The sequence below is a fragment of the Myotis daubentonii genome, chromosome 3 (assembly GCF_963259705.1).
Source record: "Myotis daubentonii chromosome 3, mMyoDau2.1, whole genome shotgun sequence".
In the NCBI taxonomy this organism is placed as follows: Eukaryota; Metazoa; Chordata; class Mammalia; order Chiroptera; family Vespertilionidae; genus Myotis; species Myotis daubentonii.
In genome coordinates this window covers 78,942,907-78,960,159 of record NC_081842.1, presented here as the reverse complement: position 1 = coordinate 78,960,159, position 17,253 = coordinate 78,942,907, and the positions used below count along the sequence as shown (strand labels likewise).

The 17,253-nt window shown below is 35.8% G+C and overlaps 1 pseudogene; it reads right to left on the bottom strand.

The window, feature by feature from the left end:
- Window positions 1–2,028: 2,028 nt before the first annotated feature.
- LOC132229637 (olfactory receptor 5K1-like) lies at window positions 2,029–17,192 on the bottom strand (annotated as a pseudogene).
- Window positions 17,193–17,253: the final 61 nt, after the last annotated feature.

Genomic DNA, 17,253 nt, shown 5'->3' with positions numbered 1-17,253 from the left:
AATTCTCTCTTGATTACTGAAATAGTGTTTATCTTGATTAATAGCAGGTGTTTGACAAACCATTTATTTCTTTTGAATAAAATGAGATTCCTGGTTCAATGACCTTCTACATTATTCTTGATAATTATTTATCAACAATGTTTTAATTTTGTTCCATTACTCTTAGAATAGTTTGCAAGCTGGCCTGACACCCTCACTAGCAATTTCTGTACTTTAGACACACTAGCCTTTGAGTTTACCCAGTGGGCCATGCAATGGCAGTTAAGAACATGGCCCTATAATTCTTTGATCATCCTCTCATTGAAAGGGGGGTTCTTTGTCCTCTTCCTTTGAATCTAGGCTGGCTTGTGATTGCTTTGACCATTCAAGTATTGTTGAAGCGATACTACGAGGTCACATAGGGCTATAATTGACTTCAGATTGGTTCTATTGGAACACTTGGTTTGTGAGATGTTCTGTCTCATAACCCAGCTGCCATGCTGGGAAGCCCATGCCACATGGAGAGGCCCATTGTAGGTGCTACAGTCAAAATCCCAAGCTAAGCTCCCAGTTGACAGCCAAGATCCTCTTCCAGCCATGTGTATTTACCTTCTTGGATGTCCAGCTCTGCTGAGCCTGCAGATGACTCTGACCCAGCCAATATCTACTATAATCCTCTGAGACTGCAATCAAGAACCACCTTGTTGAGCCCAATCAACCCACAGAACCGTAAAAGATTGTTGTCGTCTTGTCTTATGCCACTACATTTTGGAGTAATTTATGATACAGTCATAATCTTTACAACAATGCTCTCCTATACCAGAGGCTTTAAAAAGATTTTTTCCTGTTTCTGACTTTACCTACCACTCTACTTCCCTACCCACTTCTTTACCTGGCTAATTTCTATTTATTGTTATAATCAAAGTTTAACATGTATTTCCTTAGCAAAGTTTTCCCTGATCATCTTTCTTGAGTTAGTTCTCCCTCATATTTTTTCACAGCAACTCTGAAGTTGAGTATGATAGGCAGTAAAGTCCAAGGTTGAGAGTGACTATATTTGGTTGAGAGTGACTCTATTTGTCATCACTCCTTGTTAACTCCATGGATCCTGTCTTCACAAATTTTAATAAAATCTAAGGTAGGTTTTGGGGTCACTTCATAATTAATGAAGTTGTCTTCTTTAAGGGGGATGTGAAAAAGTTCAGTCCAGTCTAACAGTCACTCTCAGGCCAGTTAGTGGAATATTGAAACGAAAACACCAAAGTTAAAAGTCCCTCCTCTCTTGGGGTAGGCTTGCCTCTAGCTGGGAGCCCTACATACAATAGGGGAGGGGACTTGGCCAGCTTCTTTCCTCAGTCCCTTTCTTCTACACGGACAGTTACTGTTTCTGACCCCTCTATGGTCAAATTCTGGGAAGAGTAGATTAGGGGAAAGTAGTTTTGTTTATGTGTCTGGTACAGTTGTCATCTCACCTTGAGGCTATAGAGGGCCCAGGCTCAATTACAAAGACTCTTTTAAGGGCTACTTTGGGGAGTCTTTTAGAGAACTCTCTACAGACCTTTAGACTGCAGTTCTTTTAACAAGTGAAAGCAATGTCTCTCCTTCACCTGTTGCTTACCACTCCTCTCGAAACCTAGGGTTCCTGGCAGGCCGTTTCCTCTGTTTTGAGATCATATTACTCAGGAATTCTCTTTTACAGGGACCTTGATTGGCTCTTTCTATGGGAAAGACATTCAGCCTTCCAAGAAACAAGAGGCTAATAGATACCTGGACAGTAAGAATGTGGGTTTCTCCCAACTCACCCTGGGGTATCGCTGGTTCTGTTTCAGACCATCTAGCTAAGTCCTTTCATCTACTGACATTTCAAAAGTGAGTTAGATTTTCTTCCATGGGTTTCTCAAACTCCAGGGTCATGTGTCAAGCTCTCTTAGTAAAACCTCTCTCACCTGTCTTAGTAAAGGGAGAGGCAAGCCCCCTCCTCACCATAGTGGCTGGGCCTTGGAAAAAGCCCAGAGCCTTCAGTAAAACTCTCCAGAGAATGTCTGTCTCCTAATTCTCCAAACTCCGATAAATCCACAGGTGCTCCTTGAAGAGAATGATGAGCTAAAAACCACAAGTCCATTTTTAGACAAGATCCTGCACAGGGGTCTAACATCTCAATTTGGAATGTGGAACTTCTGATAAAATTTAACCGATAATTAGATGAATTACATTTAAGTCTAGTTAAACATTATTAAATCTTATGATTTTTGTTTAATATCTTCTTCTTCCACTGGGCTACTTAATACTCCTGAGACAAGAAATCTTGTCTGGCTTTGATCATAGTACACAATATGCTTAGCCAGTGCTTTGTATATAATAAAATGCTCAGTAAGTATTAATTGAATAATAAATATATTTATTATTTATATTATTTATATTTAGATTATGTAACTGACTTTTTGTCCTTTATGATGTTTTTTAATCTTTATTGTTGAAAGTACTAGATAAGTCCTCTTTTTCCCCATTAACCTCTTGCAGCCTGCTCCCGTCTTTCCCTTCCCCCTAAGGCCCTCACCACCCCATTGTCTGTGTCCATGGGTTATGCATATATGCATACAAGTTCATTGGTTGATCTCTTCCCATCCACCCTCCCCTGCCTTCCCTCTGAGGTTCAACAGTCTGTTCATGCTTCTATGACTTTAGGTCTATTATTGATCATCAGTTTATTTGGTTCATTAGATTCCACATACGAGTGAGATCATGGGGTACTTATCTTTTTCTCACTGGCTTATTTCACTCAGCATAATACTCTGCAGGTCCATCCATGCTGTTGCAAATAGTAACATTTCTTTTTCTTTTTTTATCCCATTGTATAAACGTACTATAGTTTTTTTATCCACTCATCTGCTGATGGACACTTAGGCTGTTTCCAAGTCTTAGCTATTGTAAATTGCACTGCTATGAACATAGGGGTGAAGATATTCTTTCTGATGAATGTTTCAAGTTTCTTAGGATGTATTCTTAGAAGTGGGATGACTGGGTCAAATGGGAGTTCCATTTTTAATTTTTTAAGGCAACCCCATACTGTTTCCATAGTGGCTGCACCAGTCTGCATTCCCACCTGCAGTGTACTAGTGTTCCCCTTTCTCCACAACCTCTCCAACACTTGTCGGTTGATTTGTTGATGATAGCCAGTCTGACAGGTGTGAGGTGATATCCCATTGTTGTTGTGATTTGCATCTCCCAGATGATTAGTGACTTTCAGCATGTTTTCATATGTCTTTTGACTTTCTGTATGTCCACTTTGGAGAGCTATCTATTTAGGTCCTTTGCCCATTTTTTTAATTGGATTGTTTGTCTTCCTTTTGTTAAGTTGTATAAGTTCCTTATATATTTTGGATATTAACCCTTTATCAGATGTATCATTGGCAAATATGTTCTCCCATGTAGTGGGCTCTCTTGTTATTTTGATGATTGTTTCTTTTGCAGTGAAGAAGCTTTTTATTTTAATGTCCCATTTGTTTATTTTCTCCTTAGTTTCCATTGTCCTAGGAGATGTATTAATAAACATATTGCTGCAAGAGATGTCTGAAATTTTGGTGCCTATGGTTTTTCTAGGACCTTTATGGTTTCACATATTACATTTAAGTCTTTTATCCATTTTGAGTTTATTCTTATGAATAGTGTAGGTTGGTGTGTAGTTTTATTTTTTCCATGTACCTGTCCAATTTTCCCAACACAATTTATTGAAGAGATTGTCTCTGCTCCAATGTATGCTTTTGCCTTCTATGACAAGTATTAATTGAGAAATCGGCTTGGGTCGATTTCTGGGTTCTCTGTTCTGTTCCATCGATCTATATGTCTGTTCTTGTGGCAGTACCAGGCTCTTTTGAGTACAGTGGCTTTGTAGTATAACATGATATCTGGTATTGTGATTCCTCCAACTTTGTTCTTCTTTCTCAAGATTGCTGCAGCTATTCAGGGTCTTTTTTGGTTCCATATACATTTTTGGAGTGCTTATTCTAGGTTTGTGAAATATGCCATTACTATTTTAATAATGATTAAATTGAATCTATAGATTGCTTTGGAAAGTATGGACATGTTAATGATGTTGATTCTACCAATCCATGAATATGGTATATTCTTCCACTTGTTTATATCCTCCTCTATCTGTTTTTTCAACGTCCTGTAGTTTTCTGAGTACAAGTCTTTTACCCCCTTGGTTAAGTTTATTTCTAAGTATCTTAATTTTTTTGTTGCAATGGTAAATGGGATTGTTTTCTTAGTTTCTCTTTCTGAGAATTCACTATTGGTGTATAAAAATGCTATGGATTTTGGGGTGTTAATTTTGTATCCTGCTATTTTTCTGAATTCATTTATTAAATCTAGTAGTTTTTTTATGGAGTCTTTAGGGTTTTCTATATACAATATCATGTCATCTGTGAATAATGAGAGTTCTACTTCCTCCTTTCAAGTTTGGATGCCTTCTATTTCTTCTTCTTGTCTGATCCCTATGGTCAGGACTTCCAGAACTATGTTGAACAAGAGTGGTGAAAGTGGGCATCCCTGTCTTGTTCCCGTTCTTAGGGAAAATGGTTTTAGATTTGCCCATTGAGTATTTTGTTGGCTGTAGGAGCTAATCTTTTAAGTCTGATTACCCACAATACTCATTTTTCAGATGTAAATACATGCATATACACATCTCTAATATATTTTGAATATATTTTGAGCTTCAAAGAAATAAGTTATATTCTTGATGTATATTTCCTCAGGAAGAGAGTAATCTAGCTCAAAAAATTAGTATTTCCCCATATACAGGGACTTCATATTTAAATATAAAGTTAAATAAACAACAATTATGAGAGTGAGGAACACTGTAGCGAGTGAAGTTCCTTTTAGTTCACTATGCCAATTATATTGCATGCACTATAAATATCCTATACAATTTTCTTTTCTTTTTAATATCTTATATTAGATGAATTTCTAAGAATCTTATGAAATTTTTTTTACTGTGTTACCTCATGTCATTTCTTACACTAAGAGGAACAAAACTCAGTACATACTTTCCTGGGATGACAGGAAAAAAGTTGACTCGTTTCGTAGGAGGGGATGAGGAGTACACAGTGGAGAGTGTTACAAAGGAGGACAGCCTTCAGGGGAATGAGGAAATTATGCCAAAGATTTCATCTCTTTGGTGCTCAGAGCTTGCTTCTGCAAGAGTTCTTGTCATGAGAAATTTCAGTCTTCACATTTGTTTCTTGTCCCGGTGTAAGACTAAGAGAATGCTCAGGTGATGCATTCTTTGGAGAGTCACACTCCTAGTTTAGTCAACATAAAACTGAGCAGATAACTAGGTTGGGGTCCTCCCACTTTTAGCTCTGCTTCTTCCTGTACAATTCAAGGTTCTCAGTCTGCCCCTAGATTTCTAGATTCACATTTAGGGCATTATCTGGCCTTTGGAGTGTGTGAGAGTAATGGCTTCCTAGATATGTGCCTCTTTCCTCTGGGCTCCTTCCTACTGAACAGCTATTGAATTGATTTGTGCTACTGAGATAAGGAGTCATACCTTCCAAGTAAGTTGTTTCTGTTTTAACACCTAGACTTTTAAGACCTTAATCTTAATTTTTTTCTTCTTGCTCTTCCCCCTTCTTTCTTTCTCAGCCTAAGGTTTGAGCATCTCAGCTGGTGTCAGGAATTGCATTGGCCCTGGGTACGCACATCGGACTCCTGCCCTCACGAGAGTCACATGGAACATGGGCTGCCACTCAAAGCACAGAGACACAAATCATTTTCTTTAATATGGAAGAGTAACACATTTCATTTTTTAGTCCATGAATAATGCACTTAGTCATCAATCATGCTCTTGCTAATTTGGCAAGAAAAATAAAATCAATTCAACATGTTTATTTCAACATTCTAATGATGGAATATGTCGTTGCTATAGAGAAGAAGAAATATTTTGATCAGGAGAATAGTTTGGGGCCCCTCAAATTATAATACTTTGTCTACGCATAGAGCTAGTCTAAATATAATTGTCTTCAAGGGATGAATAGATCAATTTTGTCCTGTTGTTTTTTTTTTAATTTTTTATCCTGTGGTAATCTCAAGTAACTCATTTATGTTCCAGATTTATTGTAAACATCCCCAACATCTCCCCCCTTCCCCTACGTGTACATACTAGTAAACTTACATACCACTAAGTTATATGAACTAACTTGCCCTATCGGAATGTCACAACCAAAGGGTGTTCTTTTCTCACGTTCCCTCTCTGGTTTTATGAGGAACTAGTTCAACTCAGGTGCATATATCCTGTTTTTAAAAAATAAATTCCCAGAAGTTCTTTTCTCTTCATAGAAAGTTTTACATTTTTATCTTGGTCAATTTTCCTTTATTTCATACATCTTCTTTTATCCTTATCTTCTAAAGGAAGTATTAAAGGAAAAATATCTGTAAGTAATATCATTATATAATGATGCATTTCTTCTAAACTAACATATTAATTTGATAATACACTCTTTCCCACATTAGAATTTGGCTTTTGTTCCTGTATGGAAAAAGAATTGCCTTTTTTGTTAATATTGTAAACAGGACTAACTAGTTTTGTTCTCTGTCTCCTGGGATTGAATTAAATCACCAAGAAAAACAAAACAAAAAATTATAATACAAAGAGATGAAGATACTTTAAGCTGGGTAAAATAGTAAGTTCATAGTTAATAAAATGATAACAATATTTGTTTAAGATAAATTGTATTAACTCTTGCCCCACCATATTTCTATGAAGTTCATACCTAAACCTCCTGCCCAGTAAAACTGAAATAGCTTTTTAATACTGTTTTTTAAAACACTGACATTCAATAGTCAACTGTCTGCTGTATAAGATTTTCCTTTTAAAAACTAAATGTATTTACCTCTTTTGGGCTATTTTGGTCATTTCTTTCATTGCTTAGTATTTTCACTATAATAGGTGAGCTGAGACAGTAAGACATTTTTCAAATCAGCGTTATTTTTTTAGTTTATAATAGCAATTTAGTAAATGTTTTTACTGCAACTGACTATTGAAATAATGAAAAATGATGAGAGGCAGTATTTTGTCACATAAGTTTACATATTTAAATGCTCAGAGGGGCCAGGCAGGTGGCATAAAGAAAAAACCTAATTGTTGTCAGATCTCCCTACTTGTTAAGGGAACTTAAAACTTGCTTTTATAAATATTCTCCTGATTTTTAAATCTTGGAAATTAATTTTTTTAAAAAGTACTGTGCTGCCCAAGTGCCCATTAGTAGATGAGTGGATAAAAAAGATGTGATATATTTACACAATGAATACTATGCTGCAGTAAAAAAAAAAAAAAAAAAGGATCTCCTACCCTTTGAGACAACATGGAGGGATCTGGAGAGGATTATGCCAAGCCAGTGGTCGGCAAACCATGGCTCGCGAGCCACATGTGGCTCTTTGGCCCCTTGAGTGTGGCTCTTCCACAAAATACCACGTGCGGGCAACAACATACAAACCTGACTTACCCAAACTTTCCAAGGAGATGCAAGGCCATTGTTCACATTAGTGTTTGTCAGTCATTGTCATGATTTAATTTTATGGGTATTGTAAGGTAAATTGTAAGGAATTTAATTTTATCAATAAATAACATCATTATTAAGTATGATATCAAGTTTTATTAAATGTACCTATAGTTTAACTAAGACTTAAAACTTTAAGTAAAGTTTATTAAGTTAATTTTAGGGAACGTTGTGGAGTGAAAGAAGATGTAGTGTCGAGGATTGAGAAAGGTATGTTGAGATGGTTTGGACATATAGAGAGAATGAATGAAAGGAGATAGATGAAACAAGTATACAAGACGAGTGTGGATGGTAGAGTTGGAAGGGGTCGACCTCAGCGAAAGTACTTCAATCAGATTGAGGATGTTTTTAGCAAAGGCCAGTTTAGGAGTACCCTAATTAAGTTAATAACAATGTACCTACCTATATAGTTTAAGTTTAAAAAATTTGGCTCTCAAAAGAAATTTCAATCGTTGTACTGTTGATGTTTGGCTCTGTTGACTAATGAGTTTGTCGACCACTGTGCTAAGCAAAATAAGCCAGTCAGAGAAAGATAAATATCACATGATCTCATTTATATGTGGAATCTAATGAACAAATAAACTGAAAAACAAAATAGACCCTGAGACAAGGAAACATGCAACAGATTGACCATTCTCAGAGGGAAAGGGGGACGGGGGGGCAAACAGGAAGAGATTAACCAAAGAATTTATATGCATATATGCATAACCCATGGAAACAGACAATAGTGCAGTGAAGGCCTAGGGAGGAGGTGCAAGTGAGGAGGAGGGGGTCAATGGGGGACATCTGTAATACTTTCAACAATAAAGATAAATTTTAAAAAGTACTTTGCTGTTCTGCAATGCATGAGCAAAACACTTCTGTGCAATCCTGGATGACCTTTTGTGAGTTTTCATGCAATAATCAAGAGTGTAGGTTTTGTAGTTAGACGGGTTAAAATCACAAGTATAGTAAACCCTCAATTTTGGAGTGTTCATGCTCCAAGATTGTTGGTTTTATTTCTTTCTTTTTCTTTTTCTTTTTTTGGTCTGACAATTATTTTATTTTTTCTCCTTGTTTTAGTGTTCTTCTAGATTCTGATAAATCCCTGATGCTGACCCATTCTATGAGCTTGGCAACATACTAAGTTGTTTCTTGAATGAATTCAGTTTGATTCTCATTTTTTGTTATTTTTTAGTTAAGATTTAGCACAGTTACTCCTTAGCGCCTTTGCCCTGCCACCCGGCTCTTGCCTGCTGCCTGGGTTTCCGATCACCATCAGCAGCAGGCAGCTTCTTCCGTCCTTCCCCTTCCGCCTCCCAGCATTTGTCTACATATGCAAATTAACCGCCATCTTTGTTGGCGGTTAACTGCCATCTTTGTTGGCAGTTAATTTGCATATCACCCTAATTAGCCAATGTGAAATGTAGTGAAGGTATGGTCAATTACCATGTTTGTCTATTATTAGATAGGATTTGTGATTTTCTCTGTGCAATTCCACCTGGAAGTTTTTTTCTCCACTTGTCATTATGCTGCAGTAGATGCCTTTTTTTTTTTTCAAACTTCCTTGAGATCCTTTTTTCCTCAGAATTTTTCTCAAGCCACTTGTTATTTTCTTATTTCTCAGGCTATAAATAAAAGGATTAAGTAATGGAACTACTATTGTAAACAAAATAGCAGCTGGTATATTTTTGTCTCCTCCTTCAAGCAAATTTGGTCTAATGTACATGAAAAAAAGAGACCCGTAAAATAACGAAACAGACAGAAAGCGGATGCACAGTAGAAAAGGCTTTAACCCTTCCCTCTTTGGATTTCATTTTGACAATAGTAAAGAGAATGTAGAGGTAAGATATTAAGACACTACCTATGGTGACGACTTGAATTGAGCCTGCAAAGACAAATTGCACCAGTTCATTCACATAGGGTCAACACAGGAGAGTCTGTATAAAGAAAGAATATCACAATAAAAGTGGTTGTTGTGGTTAGATCCACAGAAAGCTAACCTGAATAGAAGCCCTCTATGAATCATGACCCCTGTGGTCATCTGAATGCAGAGTTTCTTTGATATCATGTTGTGGCACTGCAGTGGGCTGCATATGGCCAAATAGCGATCATAGGCCATTGCGACCAAAAGAAAGCAGTCTGCCATTTCAATAGTGCAAAGAAAATAAAATACATTCATAAAGGGTAACCATTCCGTTCTCAGAAAAGAAGTTCCCTGACATCTTAGGAGTAATGGCACAGGCACAGCAAGAATCCACAAGAGCAAGGTTGCCAGAAAGATGTACATTGGTGTGTAAAGACTATGCTCTTTTGAAATTAATATCATCAGGCTTAGATTCCTTACCATGGTGATCAGGTAGATGGCAAAAACACCACAAAGAGAAGGGTTTTAACTCTGGGTGATCTGTAAATCCTGTGAGGATAAACTCATTGTTCATGGTATAATTTTTCTCCAGCCATTACTGACCTCTCTGTTGAGAAAAAATATTATGGAGAAATGAGATACTAACTTATAATATGCCCAGTTGAACCATTTATCTCTGTCTAGCCCAGAAGGACAAGGAACATCTTCCATATTGCTTTCACATGTCACATGGATTTTGGTGCAGAACCAATTCTGGGGAAGTATTAATTTCCTGAAGCTATTACCTTTTTAGCTACTTTAACATTTTTTCCAGCATATTTTCAAGAAAAACATCAGATTAGATGCACAAAGATACATTGGAGGACTTGGAAGAAATGTTTTTCTATATGGTTTCTTCTATACGGTTTAGGTAAAGCTGACTCTTAATTTAAGTTTCAGCAATTGGTAGAGCATTGCCAAATAATTTCAATGACTGTGTATATCCTGATTAACAATGTTGTCTAAAAGACTATTTTCATATACAGCAGCATTATTCACAATAGCCAACTGCAATGTCCATTGATGGATGAATGGTTGAACAAAATGTGTTATATGCTATTACAGGCAAAGGAATATTATTCAGCCATAAAAAGGAATGAAATTTTGATACATGTTAAAAGATAGATGAACTTTGGTGACATTATGCTAAGTGAAATAAACTAGACACAAAAGGATAAATATTGTATGATTTCACTTACATGAATTAAACTAATCAAATTCATAGAGACAGAAAGTAGAATGGTGGTTGTCAGGGAGAGAGGGAATGGGGTTTTGTTTAACTAGAGGTTTGGTGCACGGATTCGTGCACTGGTGCGATCCCTCAGCCTGGCCTTTGGGTGTCTGGCTGAAACTGGCTCTCTGACATCCCCTGAGGGGTCCTGGATTGTGAGAGGGCACAAGCTAGGCCGAGGGACCCCACTTGTGCATAATAGGGGCTGGGGAGGGACTGTGAGAGGGCTCCAGGGCGTTTCCAGCCTGTCTCACCCAATCCTGATCACTGGACCCCAGCCACAAGCTAACCTATCAGTCAGAGCATCATAGCAACTGGTCAACAGTCATATGAATGGTCGGACACTTAGTATATTAGGCTTTGATTATATAGGATGAGAACTGAGTTTCAGTTTGGGAAGTTGAAAATTTCTAGAGATGGGTGGTGATGATGGTTGCATAATATAAATGTACTTAATGCCACTGTACTATATACTTAAATGTGGTTAAAATGGTACATTTTATGTTATGTATATTTTACCACAAGAAAAAAAATTTTAAAGGTTGTTTTCATTTGCATATTCTTAGCAATTTACCATCTCCAGTGCTAGCTAAGTATATATTTAAAAATAAAATGGTTTGGGGCAAAGGAAGGCTATTTACAAGGTATTTATATCAAGGGGGTGAAGTTAGAGAGATGAGGAGTGATGGGGATGGAAGTAGGGAAGAGAGAGAGAAAGGAGGGGGAAAAAATTAAAAGGCTATATAAACAACCTTCCAGGTTACTTATAATACCATTTATGCATGCAACATAAAGTTATTTATGTGTGCATGTGCATAAAGAAATTTTAAGAAATTTAAATGCTATCAAAACAATTTGGAGAAATCAAAAGGAATAAAATTTGGTAAATTCAATTACATGTCAAAAACATGAATAAAATTAAATTTCAAACATAAAATGGGGAATTATTGCAATAAATATGATAATCTTCCTATAGTTTTATTATATAAAGAGCTTATACAAGTTAGGAAAAATCCCTAGAAAAATAGGTAAAGGACAGGAATAGCAAAATATTGAAAATACAATTTTTAACAAATTAAAAATATTTGACTTTATTACTAATTAGAGAGACATCATTTGAAACAGTTATAAGGGCTTTTTTGTTTTTATCAATCATAATAGAAAAGAAATGATAATATACAGTCTTCTCTAAAACACTAAAATGGGAACCTAATTGCATTCCAGCAGAAATATAAGTTGATGCAATCACTGAAAAATAAATTTGGTAATAGATAAAGGAAATTCTTACATGTGCATAACCTATGACTAGTAACCATGAATCCAGAAGAAAGAAATAATAAGTACCTCAAACAAAGATTTACATATAATAATGTTCATTGTAATTTCATTTATAATAGTGAAAACTTCAAAATACCTAATAGGTAAACATTTGGTCAGTAAATTGTGTAATCATTAAAAATGGTGTTTACTTGGAATATTTAATGTAATGGTAAACTAGACATAATAAAACACTATATAAAAATAAGAAAATAAAACATTAAAAATAAAAAATAAGACATTAAAAATATAATGTTTTATATATGGAATAACCCTAATTTTCTAAATAAATATTCATATATAAATGTAAAGGAAAGGAAGCACAGAAACACCAAAATCTTAATACTAACTTGCTCTGTGCAATGGAAATTATAGATCACTTTTTTCTTTGTATTTTTCTCTATTTCAAATTATCTATAATGAGTATTATTTTTATAATCAGAAAAAAATTTTAAATAGATAAAAATGACATGCTCTTAGGTCTACTATGTTTTATAACTTGATAAGTCCACAATAACCATTAGGGAATCCAACTAATATTTTCTGCACTTTATAATTCTATAGTAAATAACGTCACGTTGGATGTATTGAGGATGTGCCATCCCTGTGATAATGGTATTTATTCATACTTATAAATCAGAATAGTTACTGACAATCTTACATATATCTCAAACCATTCAGGAATATATTCACATCTTGTGTGGCAATGCATTCTTAAGGTCACTTACCTCTGTGTAAAACAATAACTCTTTGTTGTTGTTTTACTCTTTTGAATGTTGTATTTATCCATGCTATTCTAAGATGCTATGATGCTCACATTTATTAAACTTTCAGCCTATTTATTAAACCTTGAATTATCTATCTCCTAGACTTTTCCTTAAAGATGGAATTCTAATCTATTGGGGAATGCTATATTTCAGCCTACCTTTGTTGATTTTAGTTAATTCAAGAATCATTTATTTATTCACCTCGTACTTATTAAATGCCTGCTCTGTACTACATACTTTCTCAGAAGACCAGTTGATCCTTCTAGACATTTCCCCACTGATAATTTTCTAGATATTCATTGACCATAAATACTCTGTATTCCAGGAACAGAGGAAAAGCATTTTAGAGAGCTATAGAAAGATTTCTTTCCTTTTGGCTTCCTGAAAATATTACTAACTTTTAAATCTCAGACTATTTGGTACTGATCCTTTTAGGAACAATATTTTTAAATGAATATTTGAAATCTATAGAAGTATAATTTGAGTAATTTTTTCATAGAATGCCTTATACTTACCAGCTTGAAGTAATATTGCATAGTATTATTCCCTTCAGTTTTCCTAATTGATTATAATTAATCAGATAATTATGTTTTACATTGATATTTAATTTCTCTAAAAACCAAAAGAGAAACTAGAAAGGTCCCTAAAATTACTTCAGGAGTTTAAAACAATGTTTTGAAATTATATTCCTTCCTCATATAATTTAATACATAGAGAATGTCCAACCCATAAATTTTAAACACCATTTCATTATAGAGCAGGGGTCCTCAAACTACGGCCCGCGGGCCACATGCAAATACAAATATTGTATTTGTTCCCGTTTTGTTTTTTTACTTCAAAATAAGATATGTGCAGTGTGCATAGGAATTTGTTCATAGTTTTTTTTAAAACTAAAGTCCGGCCCTCCAACGGTCTGAAGGACAGTGAACTGGCCCCCTGTTTAAAAAGTTTGAGGACCCCTGTTATAGAGGTTAATAACCCATTGAATCTGTTAATTTGTAAATTATGTGACAAACGTTATTCAAAGAGGTTTCCAAAACTTCACTAATGCTTATTTATTTTTAGTAAATTAAATTTACTTGAATTCAGAAGTGATACAAATGAGTTAGAATAATTTGACTAGTGCTTACACAATAGACTTTAGGTTAAAGGAAATAATTTAAGGAACTTAAGAACTTGAAAAATAAGAATTGTAAAAAGAAAAAACTTTAAAGAACTTAAATTTCTCAGAGGTTAATAAAAACTTTATATATGTACTTTCTCACCTGAATTTCTCTGATACAAATTTTATAAAGGCTGGTTGGTTGCCTGAAGTTGTTTTTTTTTTTTTTTTTTTTTAATAGATCCAGAAACAAAACCCTACCTTCTTGATAGTTTTTGGAGATTATTTCTATCAACAGGTCATTGATGATATTTATGCCATTGGTAGGGAATGGTTCAAATATTTTAAATAATTCTAAGGAGATTTATTTGGCATTGACATCAGAGGATAGCCTGAGAGACCTCATCATCTACACATTACAAATGTATTAAACTGGAATAATTCAATGCATCCTTTGAGACCTAAAGAACAAAGCAAATGCCCATTTCTAAGCAATTGTTAAGAGCCGTGTTTTTATTTTAATTTATTTGAGTTAATACCATTTATTCTTCTCAACAACCGGAATATAAAGTCTTAAGTGGGAAGAAAAAATTCCCACTTAATTGGTCAGCAAAGACTTTGTAGAGAAAGTGGGCACTGAGCTAGGTTTGTTGTCTTAGAGGAGAGGTGTGATGTGAGCAGAGGTGGTAAAGTAACACCTTCCCACCTCTTTTTATTTTTTAAATCCCCACCTGAGGATATGTTTTTATTTTTATTTTTAGAAAGTAAAGGAGAGAGAGGGGGGTGGGGGAGAGAGAGAGAGAGAAAGAGAGAGAGAGAGAGAGAGAGAGAGAGAGAGAGAGAAATATAAATCAGTTGCCTCCCAAATGTACCCTGACCGGGTATCAAACCTGCAACCTAGGTATGTGCCCTGACCAGAATCGATCCCACAACATTTTGGTGTACAGGGGCAATACTCCAACCCATTGAGGCATCCAGCAAGAGCTCCCACCTCTTTTATGTAATTCCTAGAAACTTCCTTTGAAATTATATTTATAATGCCTTTAATAGATACCTTAGATACCTTTACATAGTTCTTGCTTTTTAAAAGACTTCTTTTTTTCTCAAGATACTTTCTTATTTAGGACTTCTCTATAATTTATAGTGTTATGAATTCATATTGCCCAGCAATCTCAACTTTCAATTTGTTTGGTTAATTATCTTGATTTTTCTAACTCTACATCATTTGAGTTCACTTTATCTCATTATGTGGTACACTCACCATGTATCACCCCTAAGTCCAGCCCTTCTCTTCATGGTTCTCTGAATAAGTCACTTCCTTTCTTTGTTTGGTGTCTGTTACCCAATCTGTATTACCTTCACCATGCCCCTCTGTTTATCAAATCCTACCCCTTCTTTAATGCTCTCACCAAGATCTATCCAACTTCCCTAGAACAAATCCATCTGTCTTCTTCCCACCTCACAAGCTCTTATTATCCATGTAACACCTCTCAAGTATCAATATTTCCCTTGTATGGTCCTCTGGCATTTCATGGATGTCTTATTCTCTTCCATTTGATTACAACCTCATTAATATCAGGTTATGCACATTTCTTGAGATGCACTCTGAGGATATAGCAAAGAACAAAGCAGGGGGGAAAAATCCCTTCCCTCAGAATTAAATTCTATCTAGACCAATATGATTATTTCAGGTGAGGAACACATTTCTATGATAATGCAGGACCACATCTGTGCTGATATGGTACCATGGGGATACTATTTCCTATAATGAGAGCTTGTTAAGAATTGTTGGGGAAAAGGGTCAACCAAAGGAACTGTGGAAGAATGATGAATTTTGCTCCTAGCTCACCTCTTATCCATGAAACAATGTGGGGTCATAGGAAATTTATGGACTCAGAAAAAAAAATCAGGTAGCTCACTTCTTGTTATTCAAAGTTACTTACAAATTTATAAAGACTTTTATGTTTTCTTAACATTAAAAAACTCCTTATGTTCAGTACTGCAAAACAGCTGCCATTTATTATACCGCTATTCATATTCATACAATAAATACTTTATCGTGCCTACTGTTGTTGGAGGAGGTCATCTAGAATGACATCACCCTCAGTTGATCCATGAGTGAACAGACTGATGAATTTCAGAGGGAAGATGTGGGTGGGGGAGAGGAGAGATTAACTCAGGAACTTGTATGCATATATGCATAGCCCATGGACACAGATAATAGTGTGGTGAAGGCTTGGGAGAGGGGTGGGAAGGAGGGGGTAAATGGGAAAGAAACACAACAGCAAAACAAAGGGGACATCTGTAACATTTTCTTTTTTTAAAAAATAAATCTTTATTGTTAAAAGTATTTTTCCCCATTGACCCCCTCCAGTCCACTCCCACACCCCACCCCAGGCCTTCAGCACCCTATTGTTCGTGTCCATGGGTGATGCATATATGCATCCAAGGTCTTTGGTTGATTTGTAATACTTTTAACAATAAAGATAAATTTAAAAATAAAGAAAGACAGAGTGAAGGTAGTGAAAATTTCTTAAGGCAGAAATAAGCATTGCTTGTTTGAGGAACCATAAAAGGCAGGAAAAAATAGTTGGTGATGAGATTGAAAAGTTGATCTTGTAGGGTTTGTAACACAGAGTAAGGAGTTTGCATTTTATTTTCAGTGTGATAAGCCTTGAGAGGGGTATTAGTTTCTTATTGCTACTGTAACAAATTGCCATAAACTCAGTGTTTAAAACATCAATTTATTCTCTCACAATTCTAAAGATTAGAAGTGGGCTAAAATTAAAGTGTCAACATCCCTTCTGGAGGCTGTAGGGGAAAATTTCCTTGCCTTTTACAACTTCTGAGTCTGTCCATATTTCTTGGCTGATGCCCCTGTCCAAAGACTAAAATGGCCAGTTAACTATTTTTCACATTATATCACTTTGATTCTGATTCTTCTGCTTCTGTTCTCACCATTTAAAAAATTACTTTGGGCCCACTGGGTAATCCAGGATTATTTAATTCCCTCTTGCCATGTAACATAGCATAGACTTCCAGAGATTTAGGATGAGAATATATTTGGGGGGGGGGCATTATTCTGCCAACCAAAACAGAATTTTTTAAAACAAGGAAATATCTCTGGGTCCCTGTCCCCATCTCTGTCCCAGTCAGAGGACAGTGGTCCCACCCAGCCCCAGCTTTTTTCTTCCATCTCTGTGTCTGTCTCTTTCTTTCATTTTCTCAATCCCAGCTGCCCCTACTCAAGAACCAGACCGCTCTCCGGCCACGCTGGGCATGGAGAAGAGAGACATACTGACATCTGGCGACCCAGATCCAGGGACTTGAGTGCAGGGGAACGCTTGGAAGTCATGTGAGGGGTCTCTCGGAGAAGTGCCCTGTGCAGCAGATTAAAGTAGTAAGAAGGAGCAGTG